The sequence below is a fragment of the Grammomys surdaster genome, unplaced genomic scaffold (genome assembly GCF_004785775.1).
Source record: "Grammomys surdaster isolate TR1022 unplaced genomic scaffold, NIH_TR_1.0 341, whole genome shotgun sequence".
NCBI classification, from domain to species: Eukaryota; Metazoa; Chordata; class Mammalia; order Rodentia; family Muridae; genus Grammomys; species Grammomys surdaster.
Genome location: NW_021604760.1, coordinates 3230089 through 3237767, shown reverse-complemented (window position 1 = coordinate 3237767; position 7679 = coordinate 3230089). Strand labels below are relative to the sequence as shown.

Below are 7679 nucleotides of genomic sequence, written 5' to 3'. Positions count from 1 at the left end.
TTCTTCTTCTTCTTCTTCTTCTTCTTCTTCTTCTTCTTCCCCTTTTTGTTTTAGTTTTTTTGAGTCATGGTTTCTCTGTGTAGTCCTGGCTGTTCTAGGTCTCTGTAGATCAGAGTGAGATTGAACTCACATAGATCGCCCTGCCTCTGCCTCCTGAGTGCTGGGTTCAAAGGCTTGGGTCACCACTGCCTAGCTGGCAATCATTATGCACTTTCACCCTATTTCCAATTTTCCTTATTTCCTATCTCCCTTGCTACAGCAACTTTTTTTGTTTTATCATAGGCTACTTCTCCAAGGTCCTCAATCCACTTTTGTACAGTTTCCGGGCAAATTTCTCCTTTGAAAAAAGGCTCTGACATATTTAAAACTCTGCTAAAAGTTTTCAAGGATCAGTGAACTGGCGTAAACCCATTGTGCTGGCTAGTTTTTACGTTTTTACGTCAACTTGAGATAAGATAGCAATCTAAGAGGAGGAAGCATCACTGGCTGCTCTTCCACAGAACCTGGGTTTGATTTCCAGCACCCTAACTATGTCTCAAAACACTTGGTAACTCCAGTCCCAGGGGATCTGATGCTCTCTTCTGGTGCCTTCTTGGGTATTGGGCACAGATGTGTTCCACAGACATACATGCAGGCAAAAAGAAAAAAATAAAGGAACTGAGGATTTAGTTCAGTGTTAGAGCCCTTGCCTAGCAAGCACAAGGCCCTGGGTTTGGTCAATCAGCTCTGAAAAAAAAATAACAAAAAGAAAAAGAAAAAATTTACATAAGAAAAATTATTAAAAATGTTGTGCCCAGATTGAAAAAAAAAACCCAAAGAGACCACCAGGAACCACAACTCTGATGCAAGTACATGAGTTTTTATATAAGTTCAAGCTTGGGTCACAAACCCTCCCTGTGTAACAGGTTAAGAAAGTGACACTCAGGTCCAGGGTCTAGGTTTTATATAGGAAACGTTTGCAAGCTGGGGCTTTCGAGCCTTGGTGTTACATGATTGGGTTAATGGGTAAAGGAATTTTAATCTTCAGACTGATAGCGTTTGCTCAGACCACGAGGAGAGAACACACATCTAAAAAGGAACATCTTGACCTGGGAAAGACTTATGTTTTCTTAGCCCACTCTGTGGTTACCAGCTAGCTGCAGCTGCTGTGTCTATTTTGTTACTGTCACGGACATCTCATGATTTTTTTTCTCAGACAGCAAGGGTGGGGACCATATCTCTCCAAGGACAGTAGCTTTCTCCAAGGACAGCAGTTGAACCCAGAGTTTAGAGGACAAGATGGAATCTGTCCTACTGCTCTTTGTCTCTTCATTGGCCATGCCATTCTAAGGGCAAGTTGACTTAGAATGGAGTCTTAAGAACAAAATGGAGTTTGTTCTGCTACCTCAGTCCCTTCAAAAACACCATCATTTACAGAAATGTCTTAAAGTGGCACATCTTTCACTTAGGTCTTTGATCAGCTTTGGGTTGATTTTTGCATATGGTAACAGATAGGGGTGTGTTGATTGTTTTCACACCATTTATTGAAGAGACTGCCCTCTCTCCAAATTTTGTTTTTGACACCTTTGTTGAAGGCCAATTGGCTATGGATGCAATTCTTTGGTTTGTGTGTTGGTATTACCAGGCTTCAGATGCTAGAGCTTTATAGTATACATTAGAGCCAGGTGTTAGGGTTCTTCCAGCTTTATTTCTTTTGCTGAGAATTGCTTTGGCCACTCTGGGTCTCTTGTGATTCCAGAGAAATTATAGGACTTTTTTTCTCTTACTATAAATAGTTTCATTGTATTTTGGTATAAATATTATCAAATGTTTGGGGCGAGTGTATCAACAACTTATCAATATTAAATCTCCCAATCTGTGAACATTTGTGTCTGTGTTCTTTACGAACATGGCAGTGAATATTTTCACCATTAAATTAAGTCCAAAGCATCTTGGTTAGTTTTAGGTGTCAATTTGACACAATCTAGAATCACCTGGGAAGAGTCTCAAGGAGGGATTATCTAAAAATTTTATTCACATCTTTTGTATTTTTGAGACAAGTTAAGTCCTGATATGTATTTCAGTAGTCCAGGCTGGCCTGAATTCACTATGTACCTTAGACTGATTTTGAACTCACAGTAATTCTGGTGTGTGGGTGTGTGTGTGTGTGTATGTGTGTGTATGTGTGCTTTATTTTTTGTGTTTTTATTTTTACATTTGTATGTGTGAGAGGGCATGGAGGACTGGGGGCAATATGGAGCTCAAAGAACAACTTGCTGCAGTTGGTTTGATCACTATATGGCTTCCTGGGATAGAACTTGAATACAGGTCATCGGGCTTGGGCAGTACCTACCTTCATCCACTGAGTCATCGTCCCCAGTCATCTTTGATTTTCTACCTTTAAAATGATGACATCCACAAACGATATTTACTTGCTTCTTTTCTATTAGTGTGCCCTTTATTTTTTTTTTTCTTTAGTGTTTTTTGAGACAGGGAATCATACTACTTGGAACTCTAGAGTGTAGAGATTAGAGGTGTGCACCACCATCCAACACGACCCATTGTTTGCTTCAGCTTAAGTTTCCAATAGTATGCTGAACAGGACAAGTGAAAACGGACATCTTCATTTTATTCCTTCCATTAGGGGAAAAATTACATACCTTCTTACAAGGCCTAACAAATGTTATTTCCCTGAAATTATCACCCAGCCATAAAGTATCAAACGCATAACCAGCAAATGTCCGCATATTGCTGTTGCTTATACGTATTCACTTTTTTGAGGATACCATTTTACCTCTCATCTCTGTCAATCACAGTCCTTAATAGTGCATTTATTCAGTAAGCTATCTGATGATTGATTCTCTTTAGCCTTGAGCAGACTATATTAGATAATGTAAATGCTTATCATCAAAACTCTAAATAAGAAAAAAAGAAGACACTCATAATTACACTTAGGATGATGGGGACACAGACTGACACACTATTTTACATTGAGTCAGCACATCTGGAAAACATAAGGGACACAAGAAGGCTGGAACAGAGGGGCCTCGGGCTAGGGGCTAAGTGGACTTGTCGTTTGTTTGGGGTCTCGGTTTTGGGTCAGCGCTGGTGGTTTGTTTGGGGGTCTCGGTTTTGAGTCGGCGGCCGCACCTGCCCTCAAGGCTGCTGGCCTAGTTTCCAGGACTGGTAGCCCCACTCACCCCCGGAACTTTAACAAGCGCGCAGACGCCCAGGGGCCAGAGCCCGGCTCGCCCCGCCCCGCCCCGCCCAGCCTCCGGCGAGGTGGAGAGCCGCCCAGGTGAGGAGGCCGCCACACTTCCGTCCAGGTGAGGGCAGCCGCTGTACTTCCGCCAGGTGAGGAGGCCGAGCTCGCAGCCCCGGGGCTCCCACCCCGCTGTCGCCTGACCAGGTAACGCTCGCGGCGTACCGAGCGGGGGCCGCGCGGGAGCCATGTCCGGACCCCGCGGAGGGTGCGCTGGGCAGCCCGTAGGCCTAGCGGCGGCCCGCGACCTAACCAATCAGCCCGGCGCGGACTTCCCGGCCCGCCCGGCCTGCGAGCTCAGCGATCGCGCGTGCTCGCGGATCCAGCGCCCGCGGCCTCCTGGAGCGGGGCGGAGCCTCCCCGTGGTCGGTGGGAGGGAGCGGAGGGAGCCGAAGGACAGACCTGGCCTTGGAGTGGGTCTCGCGCCCCTCCGGCCTCTCTCTGCTTAGCTGGGGAGGTGGCTCTCAGTCTTTGGGAAGGTTACTGGATTCCTGCCTGGAATCAAGTTCTGTAAAGCATTTCCACATCATTCTCACTTTTCGAATGCCCCACCCCTCCTTGGAATCTCCCTGCCCTGTTCACTTGTACTTTGCCTCCTATGGGCTCTTACCACTTCTGATTGGAATTCCTCCTTGACTTGTTTGTCTCCGGGGTTCAGAGGCCATACCTTGCTGGGCCTGATTTCTCTAGATTGCCTCTAACCTGCATCTGACCTGTGGTCTCACTATCTTGTCCAACGACTGTGTCTCCGATGAAGAAGCTTACGGGTACCTAGAATAATCTCGGTTCCTTGAGACAGCTAGACCACATTCCAGGTCTACTAGCCTTCCCCTGGCTTCGAATTTACCGTTTATTTCTAGGGAAAGCTAGGGAGAGGTGGGATTAAAAACTGGAATCTGTTTATTTTGCAGAATTAGAAAATGGGAGGTGAAGTCGTGACCTTTTGCTGTTTTAGGGCTTTAACGGCCTTGATAAGGATTAATGAAATTTTAAGATAGTTTGAACATTAGTAAATGCAGATGCGGAAGTACCCTTACTATTTAGATGCTGATACTGGTGGCTATAGTGGACTTGTCATCAGAAGAATGATTTGATTTAAAATTGAGTTGTGTGAAGTTGTCACTCGAATTGAACTTATTCTTCATAAGCTCCACTTATTGATTATTATTGTCTGGTGGGGAAGGGGGTCTAATCTAGCACCACACACATACTGACTAGATGTGTTTTGTCCTTGAGTTCCACTCGCAGCCGTTGAGCTTGTATGGAGCTAACTTAAATTCATTGTGGGAAAAACAAGAAAAATTTCGAAAAAGGAACAAAGCAAAACAGTTGACAGGAAAACTGGAGGTGAAAACTTGCTGTGAAGATGGGAAAGGAGGGGACGCGTGCGCACACACACATGCGGAAATGACCAATACTGTGTATCTCTCTGAAATTGTCAGAGAATTAAAAGAAGGAAAAAAGGATCTAGCAGCAACCAGAAACCCATTTCACAGATGAGAAAAAGTAAACGAGTCACATGACTCCTTTCTTCCACTTTGTAATTTTAAAGATAGAAATGTCTGTGCTTTCTTTACAATGAACTCACTTTTAAAACCTTAGATTTTTGAGACAGCCCAGCATTTCCCAGTCCTTACAGCTAGGTTAATAAGTATTTGTACATCGAACAGCCAAGCAGTCTGAACTTCCTTGCTCTGTTAAAGTTTTAACAAAATCGCATTACTTTGGGGGAAGTCACAAAAGGGGTTAGTTCCTTGAAGTCTTGTCGTATTGATGGGAGCATTAAATTCCTTGAGAAAACAAGCTAGTCTGCCTTAATAGTTGAAGTCACATAACCGTTGTTGCTTAATTTTTTTTTTCTTTCTTGAACTGGGATTTTGTATAGATTTGGATGTCTTTAGGATCTCCCAGTATAGAGTCTGCTGCAAATGAAAGGAACTGTAGTGCTTGCACTTATTTGTATGTATTTATTGGTGCTGAGCATGGGGAGCCAGGGCCTTGCTCATGCTAAGCCCTTGCTCTACCAACAGACAATAAGTTTTCGGTGAGATGAAGAGATAGGTGCTGAGGACCTGGTAGAGATTACAATAGGCCTTGGTCCACTCCCAACCTGGAGAATGATTTGTGCTGGCCCTCCATTTGGAAAAGATCTGCCTGAGATTTGAAGAAGCTGAAAGGAAAACAGTTCTAGAATTTGTCTTGTCTGTCGTAGCAAGCAATTGTTCTCCCACTTGCCTCTGCTCAGATGTAATCCGGAAGAAGTCAAGCCTGTAAGCATTCTTATCTAGATAGTCAGAAACTGAGCTGAGAAGTCAAATTCTTTGCTAAAGACATTGCCAAGCTCTTTCTGAAAAAGTCTAGGTTAATAGGTCAGTACTTTGTTGCAGACACGCTGGCACAAGTGAAATGGGGCTCTTTGGAATGAATGTGTTGTAAGTGTGAAATGCACACTAGATTCTAAGTGTAAAAAAAGTTTAAGCTATCTTATTTTTATATTATTAGCATATTTAAATGATGATTTATATATATTGGATTAAGTAAACTACATATTAAAGTTAAATATTTGCCTTTTTAGAATTATTCTTTTAATTTACTTTGCTATTTTATGTGTATTAGTGTTTTGCCTGCATATGTGTAAGATCCCCTAGAACTGGAGTTATCATCAGTTGTAAGCTGCCTTGTGGGTCCTCCTGTCTCTGCCTCCCGAGTGGAGGGATCAAAGGTGTGAACATGAGTCTTCTAGAAGAACAGCTAGTAGTGCTTCTAACTGCTGAACCATCTCTCCAACCCCAATTTTGTCCTTTTATTATACTATCAGAAACATTTTGGTTTTTTAGTTCTTGATTTTTAAGACAGAGCTTTTCTGTATAGCCCTGGCTGTCCTGGAACTCACTCTGTAGACCAGACTGTCCTGGAACTCAGAGATACACCTCCCTCTGCCTCCTCTTAAGATTAAAGGTGTGCACCACCATTGGCTGGCTCTTTTTATTATTTTTTAAATTATGTGTATGTTTGGCTATATGCAAGTACCTGTGGAGTATGGCCAGGGTAGAGCGCCAACATGGGTGCTGGGAACTGAATTTGGCTCTTCTGTAAGAACAGTATTCACACTGAACTGGTCAGCCATCTCTCTAGCCCTTGCCAGAAATTTTAAAATTATATTTGTGGCTCACATTCTATTTCTGAGGGAAGACACTAGGTAAAGATTTGGTATGTATCTACCCTTCATCAGGGTAAGATGTACTGAGGTGTCAATACTCCAGTGTAAGTTGACTTGCGTTTGAGACAGTAGCCTCAAACTCACCATCCTCTTGCCATGGAATGGTGGAAACAGTTGTGTGCCACTATACTGGCTTTAAACTGACTTAAAAATCCCAGTTTATAGGCTGGGCATGGTGGTGCATATCTTTGGTCCCCGCACTCGGAAGGCAGAGACAGGAGACTCTCATAGACCTTTCTAGTCTATGTAGCAAGTTCTGAACCAACAAGGGCCACATGGTAAGACCCTGTCTCAAAACAAAAACAAAACAATATGTAGGCCTTTTTTGATCACATGTTTTGTATTAATTGCACTGGATGAAAAGTTGTATTGTTCAATCTTCTCGGTATTGATTACATAGCAAAACCACAAATGACAGTAACTGATTTGAAATTTCAAAATGTCATGCAATTTTGATTGAAAAGAATGATAACAGTAACAGTCTTTGTTGAGAGTGTGCTGTGTACTAGGCCAAATTTTATTTAGTCCTCTCAACAGTTACGTATTTTTTTGTTTTGCTTTTTGTTTTTATTTTTTTCGAGACAGGGTTTCTGTGTGTAGCCCTGGCTGTCCTGGAACTCACTCTGTAGACCAGGCTGGCCTCGAACTCAGAAATTCACCTGTCTCTGCCTCCCAAGTGCTGGGATTAAAGGCGTGCACCACCACTGCCCAGCTCAACAGTTAAGTATTTTAAAAGATTCTTTTCTGAATTCTTTTTTTCCTCTCAAATTTGTACTAACTCTGAAAGGAAAGGGAGAAGAGATAGATGAATGTTGAACGTTAGGTGCACTCAGCTTGGTCAAGAAATTTCAAGTTGAAAATTTTGTCTTATTTTTAGTTATTTGCCCAAAAGGTCATGAACATTTGATATTCTCTCCCCACCCCCACCCCCATGAAGCTAATTCTCAGTGGCATCTATGGTTCCTCTGTGTTTTCATGTTTTCCCATAGCATTGGCCCCTGGTGTTTTAATTGAGTTTTCTGGACTTATGACCTACAGGTTGATAAGACATTCAGAACATCAGTTAGATAATGTTATACAGAATGGCTCTGTGTTGTATAAAATAGATGCTAAAATAGTTAATTCAGTAATTCAGTAGCACACGGTATGCTCTCGCTCTCGCTCTCTCTCCCCCTCTCTCTCTCTCTCTCTGTCTCTCTCTCTCTGTCTCTCTCTCTC

The 7679-nt window shown here is 42.8% G+C and overlaps 1 protein-coding gene across 1 annotated transcript in view; it reads left to right on the top strand.

Annotated features, from left to right (window-relative positions):
* The first annotated feature begins 3293 nt into the window (after window positions 1–3293).
* The window catches only part of Patj (PATJ crumbs cell polarity complex component), a 299188-nt gene continuing 294802 nt past the window's right edge, over window positions 3294–7679 (top strand). Inside the window, exon 1 of the mRNA XM_028778758.1 lies at window positions 3294–3388. The gene's annotated coding sequence lies outside the window, so the exon portion shown is untranslated. The remainder of the gene's footprint in view (window positions 3389–7679) is intronic.